The following is a 24959-nucleotide window of genomic DNA, read 5'->3' on the forward strand; positions in this document are numbered from 1 at the left end:
TGTCTAAAATACTAGGATTAGTGCTCAGTATGGATTGTAGCACGTCTTCGTTGAAGGATAGACCAGTGAACTCTGCCATGATTATACACCATCCCAAGGACCAAGGAAAACGGTAAAAGTGAGACTCTCCTCAATGTGGAGAGTGTTCAAAAATGGACCCGCAGCCGTGGCTGCACTATAACTCAACACAAAACTCTTTCAAACGAAGGAGGGTCCAAGGGATATGTTTGGGGACCATCAACAGTATAAAATCCCCAAATCAACATATAATATACATAAATACTGTAGGTCTATTATTCAATGTGACTCCAAACACTGATGCAACAGGAAAAGTGAAGAAAACCAAAGTAAATGTGTATCACCTCAGAGGAAGATACTTCCAAAAGAGGTTAAGTTCCCATCACCCACTGCTTGTATCATCATCTGGGAACCATGGACAGAGCCATGAGTACCAACCACTGTGGTGATTGTGGTGGTTACACAGTTGTCCCAGGTGTGAGTATGAGTATCCTTAAAGTCTCTGTAAAGGTATAGGTAAGGTGATGGTTGCAGTGCAGAAAGTGATAAATGAAAAGTGCTATTAAAAATGGCTAACAAGGCACTAATAATTTTATTCTGGTGCTGCCTTGGTGCCACTTTAAAACCAGTGCATAGACAGCTTACACAAATAACTGTCAGATTTTTTGGTCTACATGTTTCGGCTTGTGGACATAGAAATCCTAGCTCTCATCAGGACCATATTGAAGCTACTGCAAAAGTGTATAAAATCAAACAATTACTAGGTTGGTACCCAATACAACCTGGTTAGTCCTGTGTATCCCGATGGGACTGTAACAGACAGTGGCTTGTAAAAGGGACCTAGACAAAATCAAGCAAAAACAATAGTAATAAATCTAAACTTAAGCTTGTGAAACATCAGTGTTGATCACAGAACCATAGTGTATAAAGTTTACAATGTGATACTAAAGTTGTATCTACCACTCATTGATGTGTTACATGGCGATAGTCAATTTGACACTCGACAAATGCCCTTACCCGGCTTGCTGCGGGTACGCACCTCGCCTCACCTGGCATCCGCTCAGGAAATGAGGCACCGCTCTAAGGAAATGGAAATTACAAAAACTATATTACCCCTATGGCCAAGACCAAACTACATCTGTTAGGGATAACGGAACTTGCCATCCATTCCGAAATGGTGCACTTCTAAACAGTATAAAACATGGCAGAGTAGGTGTCTAAGAATCAATGGTCTCACCACTTGATTAGGCTCATGTGTATAACGTTACTGGCCTGGATAGATATGACCCTGTCTTCGTTTTCCCTAATACACTATAAACGTTATGAAGTCATTTGTTACGAAGTTCAAAAGACCCCTTGCATACATGTGTGTCCTCTAAAGCCCGTATTAACCCAGTGGACTATTAAAATAAAGTAGAGCCAAAGCAGTACTCTGCTCGAGAAAAGTACTGGCTTAATGCAAAATCGACACAAAAGTCCTTGTCTCAGTTGCGTGCGTGGGAACTTGTAATAATTCTCTGACGCCGCAAGAAATTAATACTGCAATTTCGTGGATGATAAAGCCCGTAAAGTAACCTACCTCTCCGTCGGTACCCCGGCTGTTCTGATTTGTACGGTGGACATGGATTTGTCCACTACTGTGAGTCCTAGTAATCTAGGCAAGTACAGACAGACACCTTTAATAAACAATAAAGTGGCTCAAGCATACAGGGACACTTGTGCCAGTGTCACCATGGTGACACCTGGCTTTGTAGACCCTGGACAGATAATATTCGGTGATAATTACCTAGTGACCAACGCCAGCAATGTCTCTACTTCACATAGTGTGGCAATTGTTAATTTCTCCTGGGGAGGGGTAACTGGCCTCAAAAAGGTTGTGGAAAGTGCAGACCTCCCAGTTGAATGTCTGTTGGGCAATGACCTAGAATCCTCTCTATGGTCAGAAGTGGAGTACAGGACTCATGCAGAGATGTTGGGGATTTCATCACATGTCCTTGCTGTGACCAGGTCACAGGCCAAAAAGTGCCTCACTGAACCTCAGGTCTTGGAGCCTGGAACAATGGACCAAGCACCTGCCAAGAGGAAGAACAGAGGGGTCAAGGCTGTGCCTTCCCTCCTGCCTGAAAGTGAAGATCAGTCTTCTCAGGAAACTGATTTTGAGACCCCTGAAGGAACTGTCCCTGAAGAGCTTGAACCTGACCAGCTTGAGTTTCTGGGGGCAGGGGGGCCTTCTAGGGCTGACTTAAGGCAGGCTCAGTTAGACTGTCCTTCCCTTGAACCCCTCAGACAGCAGGCTGCTGCTGAGGCTGCTGGGAATGCTCAAGGTACCCATAAAGTATATTGGGATGATGGGCTCCTTTATTCATAGGCTAGAAATCCAAAACCTGGTGCAACCAGGAGGATGGTTATACCTCTGCAATTTAGGGGTGTAGGAAGGTGGAATCTGACTAATGGTTGCCCCCAACTTTTTGCCTGGTATTTGAGTGGTTTTTTACTAGTCTGGCTGGGATCCTGCTATCCAGGACCCCAGCCTATCTGCTTTCTCCCTAAAACTAATGTGAAGTACCCTAGGTACAAACTAATTGGATGCTGAGGATGCCCTGACAGTCCCTTGTAGATGGTACCCTAGGTACCCAGGGCATGGGTCCCTCAGTAGGCCTACCAGGGCTGCAGCACTTGTTGTGCCACCCTGGGACAGCCATACAAACTGACACCACCAGACAACTACTGTAGTCTGGGTAAGGTGGTGCTAGCACCCCTTACAGGGATATAGGTACCCTATATCCCACCCCATTACAACACATATACTCTCATAAGTCACCCCTATAGCAGGCCTTGGTAATCCTACAAGGCAGGGTGCTGAGGTATGTGTGAGGGGGGACCCCTACATGAGTAGGGCCTCTCTGCAACCTTCGTAAAATCATTGCTGGGTTGTTTGTAGTGTAGCCATACCATATACTCTTAACCGCATCATAAGTCTATCGCGATAACGCGATAACTTGAGAATGGCTACACAGAACCATATCGTGTTTGGTGTCAAACATGTAGGAATCATACCCCCAGTCCAGACATGGGCATGAGGGTACGATTCCCCCCTGCTACAGGGGCGATATAGGAAAAGCGGCAGAATTTAGACACCAATTTAAAAGTGCACAAGCAGTACAAAATGGCTACTACCCGCCACCTACACGACCCTGGCTGGCTGTTGCTGGTGAAAACCCCAGCCTCGCCAGCTGGACAATAGGGCTCCTGTGGCAGGGAGGTGCTAGCATCTCCCCAGACAGGATAATGTGGATTGGAACAGGGTGGGTGCACCAAAAGTCCTTTCAGAGTTGCACGTAGGCAGCTGCAGAAGCCTCATTCTGCATACACCGCTTGGAACCGGTTCAGGGGCATCCTGCCCCTCGCCCAGGCGGGAAACACACAAAGGGGAGAGAAGGTAGCCACCCTTTCCCGCCTCACCTACCATTGGTGGACGCTACTCTGGACACTCCCCTAATTTTGGGGATAAAGGTGAATAACGTGGCCCCAGAGCCTCAGATTAATCTTGAACTTTACAGTCTTGACCTTCAACTTGCTGCCGCCCAGCTGACGGAAGAAATCTCCCTTGGGATAAAGGAGTTATCCCCCTGCTTGGCAGGCACCTGAAACACTGCAAGTGACCCGGTTGGAACTTCGCTGCTCTCACGAACTTCGACGACTTCCAGAAACCTTGAGGTGGGTTTTCAGCGCATCCCAGAGGCCAGTGAGTGTGCTCAACGAGTTTGGGCACCGTGGAACGCGTGGGTGCTGAGATCCCCAATACCCCAGGACACCGGCCACCTCTTGCATAGCACACGACCCTGACCAGTGGGGAAGTTGTGCTTTGGCCCGTTTACGAGCCAACCACTCTACAGCAATTGTGCCAAGGACCAGTGCCCTAGCCCCCTCCGGTGGCCCGTGGGTGCCCTTTTACGCATGCCAAATTGCCGCCTCCCGCGGTCCTTCGTCTCTCGATTTGTGGGCCCTAGCGGAGGTCTACCTTTACAATCAAGAGTTCCCCTGGTTGCTCCAGGCCTGCTCCACAGTCTCCTCGAAGGAGACCTCTCCCAGACCTCGTGGGTCTGCACTATAGCAGATTTGTTCATTCTTCGTGGGTTGCGGTTGCCAAAGCTTAGTGGATCCAATCCGGACACTAACACCGCAGCGACCCTCACCCGACGTGGGACAGTCGCCCTCCTGAAGCTGGCCTTCCTTGAAGCCTCCCGGAGCCCGTGGCTGCAGATCCAAGCTACACCACTTTCCACCTGAAGCACCCGACATCGAAGGGCTCTTTGCTTTGAGCCTCCTGGTCACTTTGCCGTGACCCAGACTCTGTCCCCTCTGCTTTCAGGTTCTTCTCTACAATCTTCACATCTTTGATCTTCACGGCATCATCGACGCTTTTGGCTAGCAGAACTTTTGACTATTTTCCCATTGAAAATCAGCCCGCGACCCGACAGCAGAAACGACCTATGCACCCGGCTTCCCTTGGGCAGGTAACAGTGGTACCTCGGTACTCTCGTGGTAGTGGGCATCTCAAAAGCTTAAGTCTAAAGTTTTAACTTTGAACTCCTGCTAGAAGTATTTTTAAACTGTTTATTTCCAACCGCGACATTCTCCATAGGCTGTAATAGAGATCCCGATAGCAGCTACTTGCACTGCACGCGCCTCCCGTGGGTCCCCTTCCTCATAACCTGGGGTGGATTCTTAAGGGGCCAGCGATCCTGAATGCCCTAGGCATTGCCTGTAGAATTGTCGTGGTTCTTATACCACGTTTTTAGTATATAGTTTGGTCCCCCCCTGGGGCCCAATGTTAATAGTGCTATTTATTGTGTCTATCAATGCTTGTTTGATATTGTAACTTTGCCACAGCTTCATAAAGAGACTGTGGGATTCTGTCTAGAATAAATACATATATTTTATATATATACCTGTGTGGGCTACTCCTTCATTTGGTTATTCAAGAGTTTATTATGGTAAAACAATAAGCTTAACACTCCTTCAAGACTTAGCCTGAAGGCTGCTCTCCACAGCTACCACTAGGATAGCTTTCTTTAAAGGTTGTCTTAAACCTATCATCAATAAGAGTCGAATTGGACAGGTGCAAGGTAGGAGACAGCATATGCCAGGCCAACTTCTCACAAGGGGCTTCCTTCTTACCTTGGCCCATGATATTCCTCTAGCAGGACACTTAGGCCAGAACAAGACTTGGGACAGGCTTGTCCCTCACTTTCACTGGCCTCACATGAATGAAGATACCAAGGAGTTTTGTCGCTCCTTTGTAACCTGCCAAGCCAGTGGCAAATCAGGTGGCACAACAAAGGCCCCACTAATACCACTACCTGTGGTGGGGGTTCCCTTTGAAAGAGTGGGGATTGATATTGTGGGTCCCATGGATCCCCCCACTGCATCTGGGCACAGATTTATACTGGTGGTAGTGGATCATGCCACCAGGTATCCATAGGCAATTCCCCTTAGGACCACAACAGCTCCTGTTGTGGCCAGGGCCTTACTGGGAGTTTTCTCCAGAGTGGGGTTTCCTAAGCAGGTAGTATCTGACAGGGGTGCCAACTTCATGTCAGGATACTTGACAGCTATGTGGAAGGAATGTGGTGTCAACTACAAGTTCACCACTCCTTATCACCCACAATGCAATGGGCTTGTTGAGAGATTCAACAAGACCCTAAAGGGTATGATCAAAGGATTAACTGAAAAGCTCAGGCGAAGATGGGACATCCTTCTACCCTGCCTTCTGTTTGCCTACAGAGAGGTCCCACAAAAAGGAGTTGGCTACAGCCCCTTTGAATTGTTATTTGGGCACCCTGTAAGAGGACCCCTATGTCTGGTGAAGGAAGGATGGGAGTTACCTCTCAAAAAGCCTAAGCAAGACATAGTGGACTATGTACTTGGTCTCCGCTCCCGGATGGCTGAGTACATGGAGAAGGCATTCAAAAACCTGGAGGCAAGCCAAGAATTACAGAAAGCTTGGCATGACCAAAAGGCTGTTTTGACTGAGTCCCAGCCAGGACAGAAGGTATGGGTGTTGGAGCCAGTGGCCCCAGCAGCACTCCAAGACAAATGGTCTGGACCCCATACAATTGTTGAAAAGAAGGGAGAGGTTACCTACTTGGTGGACCTAGGAACTCCCAGGAGCCCCCACAAGGTGCTCCATGTCAACAGACTCAAGGCATATGTTGACAGGGCAGATATGGGCTTGCTCATGGCTACAGATGAGGGGCAGGAGGAAGAGAGTGACCCTCTCCCAGACCTGTTGTCTCAGAACCCTGAAGATGGCTCAGTTGATGGTGTGGCCTTAGGTGGCAGCCTCACTGAACATCAGCAAAATGACTGCAGACAAGTTTTACAGTCATATAGACATATGTTCTCATTGACACCAGTCAGACTAACTGGTGTACCCATGTGGTGGACACTGGTGACAAGATTTACAGGCAGCCTGACCATGTCAGGGACTGTATAAAGACTGAGGTGCAGAAAATGCTGGAGTTAGGTGTCATTGAGCCTTCAGAGAGCCCCTGGGCTAGCCCAGTGGTTCTGGCCCCCAAACCTCACACACAAGATGGAAAGAGAGAAATGAGGTTCTGTGTGGGTTACAGAGGACTCAATGCTGTCACCAGGACAGATGCACACCCAATTCCAAGGGCAGATGAGCTCATAGATAGACTGGCTTCTGCCAAGTTTTTGAGCACATTTGATTTGACAGCTGGCTATTGGCAAATCAGGTTAGCTGAGGAGTCTAAGGCCAAAACAGCATTCTCAACCCCAGGAGGTCATTACCAATTTGTGGTGATGCCCTTTGGTCTGAAGAATGCACCTGCCACTTTTCAAAGGTTGGTGAACCAAGTCCTTACTGGGTTGGATGACTTCTGTGCAGCATATCTAGATGATATTGCTGTCTTTAGCTCCACCTGGGAGGATCACCTGATCCACCTGACAAAAGTACTAGAGGCCCTGCAAAAGGCAGGCCTCACTATCAAGGCTACTAAGTGCCAGATAGGGCAGAGTAAAGTTGTATACTTGGGCCACCTTGTAGGTGGAGGCCAGGTTCAACCACTGGAGAGTAAGATCCAGACCATCAAGGACTGGTCCCCTCCAACTACCCAGACTCAGGTCAGAGCTTTCTTGGGCCTGACTGGGTACTACAGGAAGTTTGTTAAGAACTATGGGTCCATAGTGACTCCTCTTAATGATCTGACATCCAAGAAGATGCCCAAAAAGGTTCAGCGGACAGTAAACTGTCAAAAGGCATTTGGTGACCTGAAGAAGGCCATGTGCTCTGCACCTATCCTGAAGAGTCCTGACTACTCCAAAGACTTTATTGTCCAAACAGATGCTTCTGAGTTGGGGGTGGGAGCTGTGCTTTCACAACTTAATGTAGATGGTCAAGACCAGCCCATTGCTTTTATTAGCAGAAGGCTGACCCCTAGAGAGAAACGTTGGTCAGCTATTGAGAGGGAGGCCTTTGCTGTGGTGTGGGCCCTGAAGAAGTTGAGACCATACTTGTTTGGAACTCACTTCAAGATTCAGACCGACCATAAGCCCCTCTTATGGCTAAATCAGATGAAGGGTGAAAACCCCAAACTACTCAGGTGGTCCATTTCCCTACAGGGGATGGACTTTACAGTGGAGCACCGCCCAGGGACTGACCATGGTAATGCAGATGGTCTCTCCCGGTACTTCCACTTAGAACATGAAGACACAACTGGTCAAGGTTAGTCTAATGTCCCTGCGTTTGGGGGGGTTGTGTAGGAGAGTAGGGTCTGCTATCCTATGGTCACCCCAAATTTTTGCTTTTGCTTCACTGGTTTTATGACTTAGTGTGGCTGTGGGCCTGCTAATCAGACCCACAGCCCTGCTGCTCTCTCCCTAAATTAATGCCAATGCACACTAGGTGCATTACCAATTGGAACTGGTTCACCTTATTGGACCCTGTAACAGTGTACCCCAGGTACCCAGGGCATAGGTGTATCCAAGGCCTACCAGGGGCTGCAGCATGTATTGTGCCACCCCTGGCCTGGCCTCACTATTTGACACAACTGGCTGATCACTCAGCTGGGGTAAGTTGGTGTAATCACCTCTTACGTAGATATAGTATATCTATATCTAATATATATGGACATATGGTAACCTATCAGTCACTCCTATGGCAGGCCTTAACAATCCTGGAGGCAGAGTGCTTGGTTTCATGTGAGATGGTGCTCTGGCATGAGCTGAGCCTGTCTGCAGCTTTTGGAACAACGTCCTTTAGCTGTTTCATGATATTGCCATACCATATACTCTTAAGTGCATTATGTACCTCGCGGTCAAATGCTAACTTTGGTTTGGCTTTATCGTTTCGTTTCGTTTCATAAGGCTTTATTCGGAGCTTAAACACAAAGTCCATATAAGCACATTCAATACATTATAAAAACAAACATCATGTAAATACAAAACAAAATAATAAACCCTAAAACACCCTTTACACTACAAAACCAATCAGACGATTAAAATACAGATAAAAACAATTAAAAGATCATACTAGGCCTTGCTTTGATGGCTTGAAGAAGAAAGGTGGCAGTAAAAAAGCAAACATCAGGTGGCGGGTTAAATAGCAATTTCATAGAGTCTTGTACATTTCTAACTCCATACTTCTTAAAAACAGGTTTTAAAAAGGCTGAGCGGAAATTGCCATAAAGTGTACACAACAGTAAAAAGTGCATGGTGCTTTGTGCAGTAACATTATCACAAGGGCAAGGACCAATCGGGTGTTTTTTGATACTTGGAAACGCCACCAAATGGTGCACAATCCCAAAACGTAATCTTGTCAGTACGAACCGATGGGAAGGTCTGGTTACGAAGCTCAAATACGGTTGGTAACCTACCGTCTCACAAAAACTTCCGTAGAGCAAACAAGAAGTTAAATTGCCACTGGCCCTCCCACGCCGCTCAGACTTGTGGCTCATAAAAACAGATTTCATCTCAGTTTTGGTCAAGCTAGAGGCAGCATAACAATCCTCCTTTAGATTGAGTCCATAGATCTCTAAAAAGCAACCCGTAACAAATTTGACCCATGGAATCTTTAGATGGTTATCAATAGAGAGACAATCTTTAATGATAGCTGTATTTAAGGAGGTCTCTTCCTTTATCCAGATTGCACGCCACAGCATAAGTGGTCTAAGGGCGACTGAATCTGAAAGATGTTGAATTCCGAACTCACTATGCACCAAATCGGTAGAAACCGATATAGGTAAACTTAGGAGTCTTTTTAGGAAGAGGTTTTCCTCCACTTGTAGACTCCCAGTCGTAACATGCCCCCATGCACCAGCACCATAAAGAGCAATTGAAAGACACCTCATTTGATAGATTTTTAACATATCTTTGAGCCATTTGTCCCCTATTTTGGTTGCAAACTTAAACACCCCGTGGGCACATTTCGCCATTCTGGCCCTAACATGGGTGATCTCGCTGGACCAACTACCTGCCTTAGAAAAAGTAATACCTAGGTAGTTAAAAGAGTCCACCGTTTGAACCTTGTGCCCATCGATAAAATAAGAGTGGGGTTTTTTGCGGCCCAAACCACATTCCATAACAAAAGTTTTTGTTTTGTTAATCATCAACTTCCTTTCCTTAATGAACAGAGAAAACCTGTCCATTAGGCGTTGTAGGCCAATAGGGGTCCTAGACAAAATAACGTCATCGTCCGCATAAAGTAAAACTGGGACATAAAAATCAAGAATTTTTGGTGCATCAGCCACAACAGTCTTTAAAACAGAATCAACCTCATTATTAAAAAGTGTAAAAAGTAGAGGGGCGAGCACACACCCTTGTCTGATGCCGCGCCTAATAAAGAACTTAGGGGTGCGCTCCCCTCCTGGGCCGTAACGAACACTTGAGCTTAGGTTGGCATATAGCCGGGCCAAGAAATAAACAATGCCCTCCGGTGCCCCCATTTCGAGTAGTTTCCCCCATAAGATGTTATGGTTCACCATATCGAAGGCACTGCTCAAATCTGCAAAGCAGAGAAAAAGGGAACCTTTCTTGGCCTTCGTGTACTTCCCAATTAGTAGTTCTAGGTTGAGGCACTGTTCTACGGTCCCTCGACCCTTCCTAAAACCAAATTGGGAGTTAGCCAATATGTTATTCGATTCGGCCCATTCTTCTAGTCTGACCAGAAGCACCCTGCTCATGATTTTCACAGAGGAATCAAGAAGGGAGATCGGGCGATAGTTCTTAACGTCCCTCCTCTCTCCCTTCTTATAAATAGGAATAATAATGGATTCCTCCCAGGTAGGTGGGACACCATTACAGACAGCTACATTGAACACATTGGTTAATAGCGGGCCCCATATCTCTGGTTCTTTTTTATAGACGTCTATCGGCACCCCATCAGGCCCCTGGGCCTTCCCTCCCCTACTAACAGTAATACTATCCTGAACCTCGGAAGTGGATATGTCTAAAGGAATGACTGGCCAGTCGCCTCCACCTACATCCCTTGATTTATCCGAATCAAAAATCAAAGAGAAGTGGGAAACCCAACTTTCCACACTAACGTTTGCCGTCAATTCGGGTATCTCCTCGTCCTTAAGAAAAGGACAATTGACTGTGGCCCAGAATAGGGAGGAGTCTGAAGTTTCAGCTGCCTGGTCTAACTTATCCCATGCCTCTTGTCTTAGTTCGGCCTTCCTATTTTTGACTGCAGCCTGATAGGTGGCTCTGAGCTCCCTAATCGCAGTTCTATCCCTTTGTTTAGCTGCCAATGCCGCTTTAAGTCCCTTAAGGGGAATAGTGCTAGCATGGTCGAACCACCCCCTTTGCCGGCATGACTTGCCCTTAAAAAACTTGGTAAATTTAGCGTCAATAATGAGATTAATATTAATAAACTTGGGCATGATTTCATCTGTTAGTACCTCGCTCTCTAAAATAACAACAATATCATTAAAACAGTTTTTGATAATGGAGTTAGACAAAATATCTGCTTTATCCCCCTTCCACCTGATTCTGGTTCCACTTGGTCGGTGCGGTTCAATGTTGGCTATTATGTTTATTTTGGGGCCCTGTTTCACCTTCCAAAGAACAGCCTCCACAGTTAAACAGTTATGATCACTGATTAAATTATCAACTACCAGAGGGGCTGTACACCACGGGTTAAGGCTCGATGAGATGCAAATAAAATCAATCACAGTATTTGCATTTCCGCCCGTAAATGTGAGAATGATTTCGCCAGAGGCACCTTTCATATTTACCAGCATCTCCATATCATAAGTCATTAAGATTTTATTTAATGAATCGCCATAGGAATTATGGGGAAAGTGAGAAACGCCCTCCCCCCAGCAATTTACAAAACCGCAAACCCTATGGGCGGGGGAAAGACACGCAGCAGTATTAAAATCCCCTAGCCAAATGAAATCAAAGACAATATCGTTTTTCATAACTATATCTGCCAAAGCGGACTCTAAAGCAAACACTACCTGTTGCCTAGTACTGTCAAATACATTATTATAAAAATTGATTCAAAGGATGTTTCTACCTTGCTCCTGATAAAGCCACAGAATCTGGGAGTGGGCCCCAATCGATACATATTTCTTTACAATGAGTGGTACTTCCACTGAAATCAAGATCAAGAGCCCACCCTTTGCTCTGCCCGAAGTGGAAGCCACAGCCGGCAATTGGTAGGAAACAAAACCATTGTAATTAATGGGGTCCAGACTCCAGGTTTCCTGAAAACAAATAATATTAAAAATATTGATGAAATCAAACCAACCTAGACATACATCCTTTTGTGAGAGTCCAGCAACATTCCAACAGGCAATTGAGCACAAGCCACAATTAGCCGGTAGAGTGATCTTAGTTAGTTCGTCCCTTTCCCTATCATCTGGGGCCAATCTCTCAATTTCACAACCAACTGAGGCATTAATAGGATTAGCACTAAAACCGCTTTTACCAATAGGCTCCACTATTTCTAGTACCCCAGGGATCACGCTGCTCCTCCCCTCTCCCAGGGAAACATCCACAGTCCCTGGGTCTACTAAAGGTAATACCAGTCAATCGTTACAATCAAGCCCGCTCAGGGGCTGGAATCTATTGGACGTTGTAATAGTATGGCCAGCACGCATATTCAAATCTCTATACCCCCTCCGATGGTACTCAACATTGGATTGGATATCATGGGCCCTGTAAAAGTACCCAAGAGGACGTAGAGAGATTCCTTGATCTCGGGTAGGGAGAGATGCGGCTTTAATCAACACAGTGGAGGTAAGTTGTGGATTTCGGAAATTGATAACAATACAATCCCCTCCACAGGTCTTACGAGAATTACCTACCCAATTAGTTCTTCTGGTACTTAAGATATTCCCTGATAGGGCTACAGGGAAACCACACTGTCGGTGGAGCCAATCCACAGTCTTATTCTTTAGTGAGGAATGGGATTCACCATAGCCATAGTTGCTTCCGGGCTCTCTTACTGGAGGGACGTTGGTTAAAACTGCCACAAAAGGTGCACAAGCCGGTGGTAAATCCGGCTGATGGCTGTTTGAACTATTTATATTTATATTGGAACCCGCCTGATTCCTTAGTGCTGAACTGGAAAAAGGTTTGGTTTGACCCGACAGCTGCGGGGGAGGGTTGGAAACAGCAGATACTACTTCGCAAGCATTCCCAGAACAGGAATTAAGGTTTGTGCTCACGGCCGTCGATAAAACTATATTAGGAGTTTTAAAGGGTACCTCAACAAGTCCATGTTCGTTATCATTGGTTTTTACTGCTGTACCAGCATTAATATATGAATCCAATAAACCTCCCAGTCTAACTACTTCATCTGAAATTGAGTCGAGTTTGATCAATAGAGGTTTAACAAGTAAATCAAACTTAACATCTATAGCATTAATCAGAAAATCAAGTTGCTCATTATCTAGAGTAATCGCAGTACTGTCCTGTGCCGTTTTTTGATCGCGTTGAGCATTGGACAATAAAGGGTCAGCTCTCTTAGTGGGACGGTTCCCCCCTCGTTTTGGCTGATTAATCTTACTATTGTTCCTACATGAGCGTAATAATCTTTGTGGCCTCATGGCCGTCACGCTAGGAATTAATAAATCAGAAGTAGTGACTTGACCAGATTCCAAGTCGTTAGGGGTCCCAGAAGTTATGCTAGCCATGCTCATATTATCCGTTGGGGCAACCAAGGTGGGGCTATCCATAGGGTCTAAATGAGTACTAACGTCTGGGTTAGTAATAGACTGGGGGACAGATCGATTAGGCGAGGGAGGGGTCATACCTTGTGACCCCGGCCGTCCTAAGGACTTCCTCCGTTCATGGTTGATTTTATCAACCATCTTGACCAAGTAATTATCCATAGTAGCAGAAACAAGTTAACAACGGGCAGCAAACGTGTTTTCGGACCCCCTCCTGCCCCCTCCTGTCCCGGACTGTCACAGACTGTCCGCCCTTTGTCCGGGCTTCGTCCTGGGCGTCCCGCGGCGCGTCCCGCGCTGCGGTAACAAATAGTATTTAAGGGATACTGGGGCCAATAGGCAGGTGGGGCGGGCCGCAACTCAGCTGCGGGCAGGCACGGGCTCCTGGGAACTGGAGTCCGTCCAGCAGCCCCTCTCGACCTCAGCAGCGGCACAGCGGCTCCGAACACAGCCCCTCCAGGAACAGCAAGGCACAGTGAGTCAAATGCCCCCACAAGCGATGCGGGACCCGCGCCAGCGGGTTCCGCAAGGTTTTTAAAATGTTTGTGGGCGGGTGGGCGGGCCGCGACTCAGCTGCGGGCAGGCACGGGCTCCTGGGAACTGGAGTCCATCCAGCAGCCCCTCTCGACCTCAGCAGCGGCACAGCGGCTCCGAACACAGCCCCTCCAGGAACAGCAAGGCACAGTGAGTCAAATGCCCCCACAAGTGATGCGGGACCCGCACCAGCGGGTTCCGTGAGGTTTTTTAAATGTTTGTGGGCGGGTGGGCGGGCCGCGACTCAGCTGCGGGCAGGTACGGGCTCCTGGGAACTGGAGTCCGTCCAGCAGCCCCTCTCGACCTCAGCAGCGGCACAGCGGCTCCGAACACAGCCCCTCCAGGAACAGCAAGGCACAGTGAGTCAAATGCCCCCACAAGCGATGCTTTATCAAAACATGTCGAGTAAGGTGTCATACGATTTGGAATACTACCCCCTCGCCAGTTCTGGCTACGGGGGTAGCATTCCACCCTTCTAGAGGGACACGACATGTACCTAGCCTGAAACCCGGGTAAAGTTAAACAGAGCCTCAGCATCACAAAATGGATGCTGCCACCACAGACACAAGTCTGCCCTCCTGCTGCTGGGAGTCCTTCCAGCTTGGGAGGTGTGGACAAAGGGTTTCCTGTCAGGGGAGGTGCTTGCACCACCCCAGACAGGATTTTGTGAAGTGGGTTAGGGAGGGCTGAATAGATTGAGACATGCCTGGGGCACACAAGGTGTCCCTGTGCATATGCCAGTTCAAACCGGAGCTGGGGCTCTCCAGCCCCAGTCCTGGCGCGAAACTGTACAAAGGAAAGGGGGTGTAACCACCCCCCTTCCTGGTCCTACCCAGAGGAGGGACCTAGCAGGTAATCCGGCCCCTAGATTTAGAATAAGAGTAGGAGCTGTGTCCCAAGACTTCAGATCATCCTGAAACTCGACTTAAATAAGAAGAACTACTGGACTTCGATGTTCTGCTGCACAGAAGACTGAAGAGAATCTCCCTTGTGGCCAAGGAGGGACCACCCTGTGAATACAGGCACCATCCAGCAACTCAAAGACTGCTTTGCCGCCGCCTCCCGCCGGAGACCGAGCCCAGAGCCCGACAAGACCCAGACTCCCAGACATCTCTGAGCCAGATCCACAGTCCCTGAAAAGAAGAGACCCGTGGAGGCACCGAGAGACGTGAGACCGGCCATCTTGAAACGTCCACGACAAGCTGACTGCGCAGCACCTGAGGCATCCTCAACGCTGTGCTTTGGGCCCTGAGAAGCCCCAACACCGAGCAGCATTTGCACCAAAGATCAGCCCTCCAGCATCCACGAGATCTGCGTGGGGCCCTTTTGCTTTTTGCCACTCGACGCGTCATCCCGGTTACTGGCCAGTTGGCTAGTGGCCATCTTGGCGACGAAATCTACGAACAACACCGCTGGTCTGGTTGCCCCAGACTGGCCCTTGCTCCTTTGAAAAGGAGCAGGCCCACTGACCTTGCTGGTTAGAGCACCAAGCTTGCATCGATTCCTGCGTGGCTTGCATTAGCCAAGGCCTGTTTGCTACGATCAAGAAGCCGACACCGCCATCAGCTAGAGCCTTCGTGGGACAGCTCGTGAGTGACTCCTGGTCATCGTCGATCCCTTCACCTCCACGTGGCTGCGGAGACAAGCTTCCCTTCTTCACCTATTGGCACCCGACATCGCCTGGTTCCTTCCTGGTTCCACGCCGGTCACTGGCTAGTGACTTTGAACACTGTCCCCTCTGCTTACAGGTCGTCTACTCTTCAGATCCACCCTTGGATCCACCCGAACTCTTCCTGCCTGGCCGCCTGCAGCATCTTCATCCTCAGGCTCCATAGACCGGCACGACGAAACCCGATGCACTTTGACCCCTATGCACCCGCTTCCTTTGGGTGAGGTAACGCTGGCACTCCGGTGCTCCTGGGTAGAGAAACATCTCTAGTGTCTAGGTTTCAAGTTGTTAGGTTCTGGTCCATCCGGAAGGCTCCTTTTTCTTTAACTTTGTGACTTTTACGCACCCATTGAAATCAATAGGTGCACGCGTGTAACTTTTCACACTGCACACGCATCCTGTGGGCCTCCTGGTCACTAACTACAGTTAGCTCCTTGTCGTCCCAGCGATTCCCAAGGCCCTAGGCCTTCCTTCCTTTCTATTTGTGGTTCTTATACCACTATTTTAGTATATGGTTTAGCTGGCCACCTGGCCCATCCATAATTGTGCAACTTTTGTATATTTATACACTGCCTTGTTTTAACGAATGTGCTTCTGTGCTCATAAAGAGTATAAGGGATACTTTTAAGTAAATAAATACATATATATTTTGAATATATATCTGTGTGGTGTCCTTTCATTTGGTATTCAAGGAGGTTACATATGGTAAAACAGCTGGCTTCACATGCCCTCAAGAGTTTAGCCTGCAGACTGCACTGTCCACACTACCACTAGGATAGCTGGTCTATCAAGGTTGACTTCAACCACCACCATAAGGGTTGTTTGGCATGGTACACGGTGATCACTAGAATTAGTGAGCAACATATATCAGGCCAACTTCTCACAATCTGGATATGTGTGTACAACGTATTAATTGGTCCCACAGCCCAATCAAGGGATACCAACTCACAGGCGGACAATTTCTTTATTTTAATATTCCTATTAGAATGTGCCCTGTAAGAGCATAAATGTGATATTGAGCAAAAGTTCTACCGTGTTTTCGCTGTGACTTCATGAGCCATGCAGTTGTAAATACCCTAGTTTCTGCACATGGCAGGAGGAGGAGTGGGTAAAAGTCCATGAACTGTTCATGCTTGTTAGCTTCTCGTTTGTTTTCAAGAACTGAAGGCACAAGTAGATCAGAATTAGATTAAGAATGATAACAGCAGATGTTGAAACCGCAACTGTCCTCTCACTGTGAGAATGTGTTCATGCTTTGATAAGATTCCTATTTGATGTTTGTATAAAGCTTAACTTACAAAACTTATTATGCCATACATGTTTGACTCAGCTATCTCAATGTATGCCAATGTAGTTCAAACAGTATATAAAGACTGTGCCAGCTGCGTCTGACAGAGCATACTTGGAAGCATACTGCTTTGTATCTTTCAAGCCTAAGCTAAGATAAACACCTCCACACTTGCGTTATGTTGTTTTCTCAGTTTTTGATTGTTGTCCCGCATTAACAGATAAGTGTACCTGATTTGTGTGTTCACAGACTATTGGCAATGGTATGTGATGTGGGCCTCCTCAAGACTGAGACTTTGAGGAAAATTGACTCCTCATCTGCCAGTGCACATAACTGCACACCCCTATATTCCCGGATGTGGGCCGCCTCAAGACTGAGACTTTGAGGAAAAATGACTCCTCATCTGCCAGTGCACTTAGCTGCACACCCCTATATTCCATTGGGGCCTTTCACCTGCCGGAACTGCAGATTCACCAGCATCCAACCCTCCACACCACCAGCCAGAGAACCCAACCACCTCCGCTGCATCCTCCTCAACACCCGCTCCGCTCGCAAGCACGCCATCGAACTCTGGGACCTCCTAGACTCCACCGCCCCCGACGTCGCCTGCCTGACGGAGAACTGGCTGAACGCCACCTCAGCACCAGACATCGCCATAGCCATCCCACAGGGCTACAAGATCTCCCGCAGAGACCGCACCAACGGAGTGGGAGGAGGAATCGCCATCATCCACAAAGACTCCATCAAAATCTCAACGAACACCGATGACACCCTCACCACCGCCGAGCACATGCACTTCCAGATCCACACCGACCCCAACACCACCTTCAGAGGAACTCTCATCTACAGACCTCCCGGACCCCGCCCACAGTTCAGTGACACCATCGCCGACCTCATCAGCACCCACGCCCTCGCTTCCACGGACTACATCCTCCTCGGGGACCTGAACTTCCACCTCGAGAACAACAACGACGCCAACTCCACCGCCCTGATCGACAACCTCGCCAACAAACAGCTCGTAACAACACCTACTCACGCCGCTGGACACACGCTCGACCCCATCTTCTCCGCAAGCCCCCACGTCTCCTTCAACCACACCACCGCACCACACTGGACCGACCACAGAAGCGTCCACTTCAACTTCAGAAAACCCATCACACATCACCGCACCTAACAGCTACCACGCTGCTGCTGGGGCAAGGTCACCGAGGACCAACTGACTACCGCCCTCGCCCTGCGACCACCCACTGACCCCACCGACCCAGACACCGCCGCGACCAACCTCACACAGTGGAACAACGACTGCGCCAACACCCTCGCCCCTCTCAAGACCTCTACAACCAACCACACCAACAAGAAAGCCGCCTCGTTCACCGAGGACCTCCGGATCTCCAAGCACACCTGTCGGAAGCTGGAGAAGAAATGGCTCCACGACCGAACACCAGACAACCACACAGCCCTCAAGAGCGCCACCCGCAGACACCACCAACTCATCAGGACCGCCAAGAAGACCGCCTTCTAGGACCGCCTAGACAACAACGCACACAACACCAAAGAGCTCTTCAGCATCGTGAAAGAACTCTCCAACCCCAGCTCCAACACCAACGACATCCCGCCATCTCAAGACCTGTGCGACTCCCTGGCCACCTTCTTCCACCGCAAGATCACCGACATCCACAACAGCTTCAACTCCGACCCCCCCGCACCCACCACCGAGTCCACCACCCCTGCGACTACCACTCGCACCAGTCGCCTGACCGTCTGGTCCAGCGTCAGCGACGAAGAAACCATCAAAACCATGAATTCCATCCACTCCGGATCCCCATCGGACCCCTGCCCTCACCACGTTTTCAACAAAGCCAGCGCAACCATCGCGCCCCACCTCCGGAAAACAATCAAGTTCCTTCGAGACAGCAACCTTCCTAGAAAGCTGGAAGCACGCCGAGATCAACGCCCTTCTGAAGAAGCCCAAGGCGGACCCCAAGGACCTCAAGAACTTCCGGCCCATCTTCCTGCTCCCTTTCCCGGCAAAAGTGACCGAGAAGATTGTCAACAAACAGCTGACCCGCTACCTCGAAGTTAACAACATCCTGGACCCTTCCCAATCCGGTTTTCACAGCAACCACAGCACCGAGGCCGCCCTCATCGCCGCCACTGACGACATCCGGACCCTGATGGACAAAGGAGAAACAGCCGCCCTCATCCTCCTGGACCTATCAGCAGCCTTTGACACGGTCTGCCACCGCACCCTATCAGCACGCCTCCATGACGCCGGTATCCAAGAGAAGGCCCTGGCCTGGACCACATCCTTCCTCTTCGGCAGAACACAGAGCATCCGCCTCCCACCCTTCCGCTCCAAAACCACCGAGATCATCTGCGGCGTCCCACAGGGATCCTCCCTCAGCCCGACGCTGTTCAATATCTACATGGCCCCCCTTGCCCACGTCGCATGACAACACAACCTCAACATCATCTCCTATGCCGACGACACCCAGCTGATCATATCCCTCACTGAAGATCCCCACACCGCCAAAGCTAACCTCCACAGAGGAATGAAGGCTGTAGCCGACGGGATGAAGGACAGCAGACTGAAGCTGAACTCAGACAAGACAGAGGTCCTCATTCTCGGACCCACCCCATCAGCCTGGGACGACTCTTGGTGGCCCACGTCACTAGGCACAGCCCCGGAACCCACGGACCACGCACGCAACCTGGGGGTCATCCTCGACTCCACTCTCTCCATGACCAGGCAAGTCAACGTCGTCTCAGCGTCCTGCTTCAACACCCTCCGAATGCTCCGCAGGATCTTCAAATGGATCCCCCTCGACAAGAGAAAAACCGTTACCCAGGCCCTCATCACCACAGACTCGACTACAGGAACGCCCTCTACTCAGGAACTACAAACAAGCTCCTGAGACGACTCCAACGCATCCAGAACGCCTCGGCCCGACTCATCCTCGATGTCGCCCGCCGCAGCCACATCACACTCCACCTGAGAGGCCTGCACTGACTCCCCGTCAACAAAAGGATCACCTTCAAGCTCCTGATCCACGCACACAAAGCACTGCACAACACCGGACCCACCTACCTCAACAACCGACTCAGCTTCCACACCCCCACCCGAAGCCTCCGCTCAGCCACCCTCGCCCTCGCCACAGTCCCTCGCATCCGAAAAACCACCGCCGCCGGCAGATCCTTCTCCTACCTCGCCGCCAACACCTGGAACACTCTCCCCACCATCCTACGACAGACTCAGGACCTGCTGGCCTTCAGAAGACTCCTCAAGACCTGGCTCTTCGACCAGTAGCACCCCCCCCCCCCCCCCTCCCCAGCGCCTTGAGACCCTCTCGGGTATGTAGCACGCGTTACAGATTCAGTGATTGATTGATTTCCCGAACTAGGGGTCGGGACCCACTGGTGGGTCACAAGTCTATTTTTGGTGTTTTGCGAAAGTCCTGATCTGTATGTTGGTAATATTTAAAATAATTAGCCCTGTTTGTACACGAGTGCCAAGTTGCTGAATAATATCCCTATGTCCAGTCTTAAAACAAACCCTTGCAATTATTCCTAAGCAAGAATCTGGATGAACCATCCAGTATTTGTTGCTGCTGTTTTTTTAATTGTCAAAGCCATTTCAACAGAGATTGTGCTTACCATATGCAGTTATAGGCAGCCATAATAGCTGTGAATTACTTTATCATATAAATTGAGAAATATGGATGTGGCTTAATGGCCAAAGTTGGCAACTTTGGTTCTGGGGAACCAGGTTTGAGCCACGGTGTTGGCTCAACATCTTTTGAGTTTGGGCAAATCACTTAATCTCCCATGCTTATAATAAAATTCACCTGGCCTTGTGTAATGTAATCTGGTGCTTATGTAAAGTGCTCCAAGACCCATGGGCCGTGTTTGCCCGATATAAAATTGCAATATATGAATAAACCTCTGCCCCTTGTTGTAACACAAAAATAGATATTAAGCCTTACCCCTTACTCTGCTACAGAAGGATGTTAAAAAAAGTAGCAAAAATGACTGGTTCAAAAACCAAGATTTGTCCGAAGCCTTGCGATTTTAGTGAATGGATGCCACAGTCCAGCACCCCATTCTGAAAAGTGTTCCAGCTCCAGATTCTAGTGCAGTTCGCCATCTTTCATTTTTATGGGTGCTTAATATCTTGGCCACAGTCAGATATCGAAGGCCGTGGTCTAGGTCGTGACACTTGCAAACAATTTCTGTTATTACATTTAAAAAGCACCCTACCTCATGTCCAATACAGTAAGGTGGGTTGCAAAAGTTTGTGTTCTGAAAATTGGGTTGTGGTTCTAAGAAGTTTGAGAAGCACTGTTTCAGCCCAATCAGCAACTTTTTATTGCAATGATAATCAAAGTAAAGTAGTTCATTTATTTCACTGCTGCTAGACAGGGCCTGGATTGAAGTGTTCATGTTGAAACTGGTTCCAAAGTAATTAACTTTTGAGGCAGTTTAAAACTCATTTGATCAGAGAACCAGAACATTTTTTAGGTCTCGCCTGACCCAGCGCATGCGCTGGTCTGGCGAGACTTATTGAGAGGGCTCCAAAAAGTGCTACCAGGCCAGCCTAGAGCCACAGTGCATGTCCCCGGACGCGCGCGTCGCTCTTTACCGTGATTACTTTCACTTTAGTGGCCGCACGGCCGCTTTGATGTTTGATGTGATCTCGATCGCGAACACTTTAACTTTCGCGGTCGCTTTGCATAGCCAATAGGTCTCGCTTTTGGGACCTTATAAGTGTTTAGTTATGCAACTGTTGCATGGCTAAGCACTTACAAGGTCCCAAAGGCGAGACCTATTGGCTATGCCAATGCTTGTTTTTACTTAGATTGTACTCACTGTGAAACACTTAGATTCCAATTAATAATTTCTGTTTATGCAAGTCATGTAGATAGATATGACAGTGGTTACATAGTTCAGGGGTACATGTTGCATAGTTCCATTTACTAAGTTGAGGTCACACATATACAATATACAAGCTAGGAACAGTGGACAGTAGACGTTTGGGAGAAAGGAAACAGGTGAGAATGCTTGATCCTGGAGTTATTCAAGTGCGTCTTGAATGTCATGCCAAATTGCATCAGAAATTGAGAAATGAGAATTTGCCAGAGTAAGTTGTTTCCAGAGGTAGAGTTCTGCCACTGGAAATCGCCGGTCATCTCTGTGTTTACATCAGGCTTTGTGGGTAACTAGGAGACACTCATTTGCTGAGGACATATTAGGTGCTATTATGCATTTTATATGTTAACAGTATTTTGGGGATGTACATTTGTTTGTGAGACAGAGAATCTTGAATGTCTTTTACTAGGAGCCAACATGCTTCAAAAGTGTGCTATCACTGTTCATGTTTTTTCAGGACAAAGATCAATGTTCTGGTTGCGTTTTGTACCTACTGTATTGTTTTGATTTTGAATGCTGGTAGCTTGATCAGCACCCAGTAGTATGTGATAGTATGGGTGAAGGATGAAAGAGTTTTTTCAGGTTACCCATACAGTCACAGCGAGGCGGTGTGGACCAAATTGCCTGTAGTCACCCTACTGATAATTTACATATGCCTCATTATTTTACCCGTAGACTTGTATTTATTATTTGCCAATACCAATTTGACCTCTGAGCTTTCTTGCCATCTGGACCCTCATGACAGTTAAACACTTATGCATTAAACCAAACACTGGGGATTGCTCCATGGAGGGTTAAACCACACACAATACAGGTTAGTCTTGTGTATAGTAAAGCAACCTGGTAGAAAAAAGAAACTGGTAATCTAGATTTATTATCACTGGGCAGGGTTCCATGGTCCTAACTCAAATTCCATTATATCGACCTACCTCTTCACAGAAACCACTACATAGATTCAAAAAGAAACTGGTAATCTATTTTTGTCACTGGGCAGGGTTCAATGTTCCCAACTCAAATGCCACTACATCGACCTACCTCTACACAGAAACTACTACATTCAGCAACCTGGTAGAAAAAAGAAACTAGTAATCTAGATTTATTGTCACTGGGCAGGGTTCCATGTTCCTAACTGAAATGCCACTACATCGACCTACCTCTACCCAGAAAACTCCTGGTTCAACACTCTATTGCCTATGTACGTATACAAAGTAATTAGCTTCTACAGCAACACATTGTACTGTCTGTGCCTCTACATTGACTTATTTTAACCCTAATCCTAAACTTACTCTATCCATATTCCTACATAATCCCTCATCTACGTCTAAGCCGGTTTATCGCCCTAAACCTAACTCTGTCCTTAAACCCAGCCCTAACTCTTACCCGAAACATTACTTAATCACTAGCCTTAACCTTAATTCGAAGGATAACGCTGCCATCTACAATAGCCCTAGAACTTCAATATTTTAACAGTATCACCTTGGCTGTGACAGTGTTGTGTTATGAAGATTCAGCTGATGTGCTGAAGTGGGAAGCACCTATCTATTGGCGTGTTGGTAATTGCATTTAAATGAAATTGATTTGATTTAGTATGGGTGCACCCTGAGCAGCCTTACATTCTTGTGGACAAGTTGCATCCCTGCTATACAAATGTGTTTTAAAAATTCCCAGTAAGAGCTGTCAGATTTGGATGTGCATCCTCCGCACACAAAGTTCACAAAGAGAGGGATAATGCATTGTCTCCCTTCATCTATTGCTTGTGGAAAGTATCATTAACATTTGGCTGAGTTCACATTTCAAACCCATGGTAGTGTAGACAAGACCTTAGCATGGAGCATGGGCATACATCTATAGGCCTCCATTGCTTAAAGTGCTTATTTGTTTAGTCCATGGGTTGTGAAGCTTCCATACCCAGCAATGAGGTGCATTGCAAAAGGCCTTCACCGTTTTGCAGTGGATTGGGATCAGTGCTTAAGAGTGGAAATACAGTGTTACTTCAGGTTGAAGTGATGTGTCACCCATTTCAGTACACAATGCAGGTATGTCCTGCTGTTGCTCTGTTTCTTCCCCACCCCTTGGCTTATGACCCCCACTTTTGTGGTGGTGTTCTCCTTGGACAGCCTCCCGGCTACAGCTTCAGCCATCATCCAGGTGGTATGCTGTGCAGCACTCCTTGGTTTTTTCTCCCTCCTCCATTCTGCTCGCCTGGGGGACAACACTGTAGGCTTGCCATTACTGTTCTTTGGGGCTGGGCTGCTCAGCTCCGTCTTAGTTTCTCCTCAATCTGCAGGTCGTGATGGACTACAGGACAGCATTTGCACCATGCTGTCATTGTTGGTTCCTTCTCTTTTTGCAGCCTGCGCACCACAGTTCCAGTTATCCTCTAAGCCTGAGCGTGTCAATGGGTAGAAGCATGTGTCAACTTTATCTAAATCTGGGCTCCATACTAAAACTGTCCAGGATATAGGGACTCCTCAGCTGGACCTTAAGGCAAGCCCACATTACAGAGAATGAGCAGTAAGTGCATGCTCTGCAGCGGAAACTCCTAGCAAGATTTATACTAGGAATTAGCCACTGGTCTTGGAACAAAGACACCTCAGGGACAGTTCTGCTAGTACCCCTCAGCTTTACTAACAGTGTTATTAAGGTCTGCTCACTCGGACTCACAGCTGACAACTCCTTAACTCTCCCTTTTCAGACTTTTCATTGTGCGCACAAGTCCAAGGCCTGCAGCAATTGTGCCATCATGTACCCCAAAGCAATCCGAGACTGTGAGGGGAAACTCTGTGTCACCTAACATAAGAAAGAGCTCAGAACAAAGTGGAATGGTGCACTCAGAGATATAACAGCCCTCAAATCCTCAGTTGTGTTTGAAAATATTCTTCTTTCATTTGATTCTCATATAATACATAAAGTCCAGCAACCGAACATCCAGACAATGCGTTTCATTCAGGAACAATTTTACTTCATCAGGGCTTTTGTATCATCTTAGTCATTGAATTCCTGATTCCATAGGCTGACATCAACAATATCCATATTCATTGGCCATGTATGGCTTCATGCCAGTCAATAATATCCATAATCCTAGACCAAGTCTGGCAGGGATTTGGAATCGATCCAAATTTTAAATGGGGAATTAGTGTTCTCCAATTGATACCTAACAATGGATTGTCACAACAAGCTGTCATAAATCAGCTGCCATAAAGTCTGACTAGTGCCATACGTCTGCCTCAACGCCACTACCAGCAGAGACTCCATTTTCTTTTTAGTTTTCATTCTGACCCTGTAGAGGAGGCACATATGGCTTCTCAGGATACTGATG

The 24959-nt window shown here is 47.8% G+C and overlaps 1 long non-coding RNA gene across 1 annotated transcript in view; it reads right to left on the bottom strand.

The window, feature by feature from the left end:
* Positions 1-1035: 1035 nt before the first annotated feature.
* LOC146776329 (uncharacterized) overlaps positions 1036-24959 on the bottom strand; it is a 65620-nt gene continuing 41696 nt past the window's right edge. Inside the window, exon 4 of the long non-coding RNA XR_014972208.1 lies at positions 1036-1098. This is a non-coding gene — a long non-coding RNA (uncharacterized LOC146776329). The remainder of the gene's footprint in view (positions 1099-24959) is intronic.

The sequence above is a fragment of the Triturus cristatus genome, chromosome 12, assembly GCF_964204655.1.
Source record: "Triturus cristatus chromosome 12, aTriCri1.1, whole genome shotgun sequence".
In the NCBI taxonomy this organism is placed as follows: domain Eukaryota; kingdom Metazoa; phylum Chordata; class Amphibia; order Caudata; family Salamandridae; genus Triturus; species Triturus cristatus.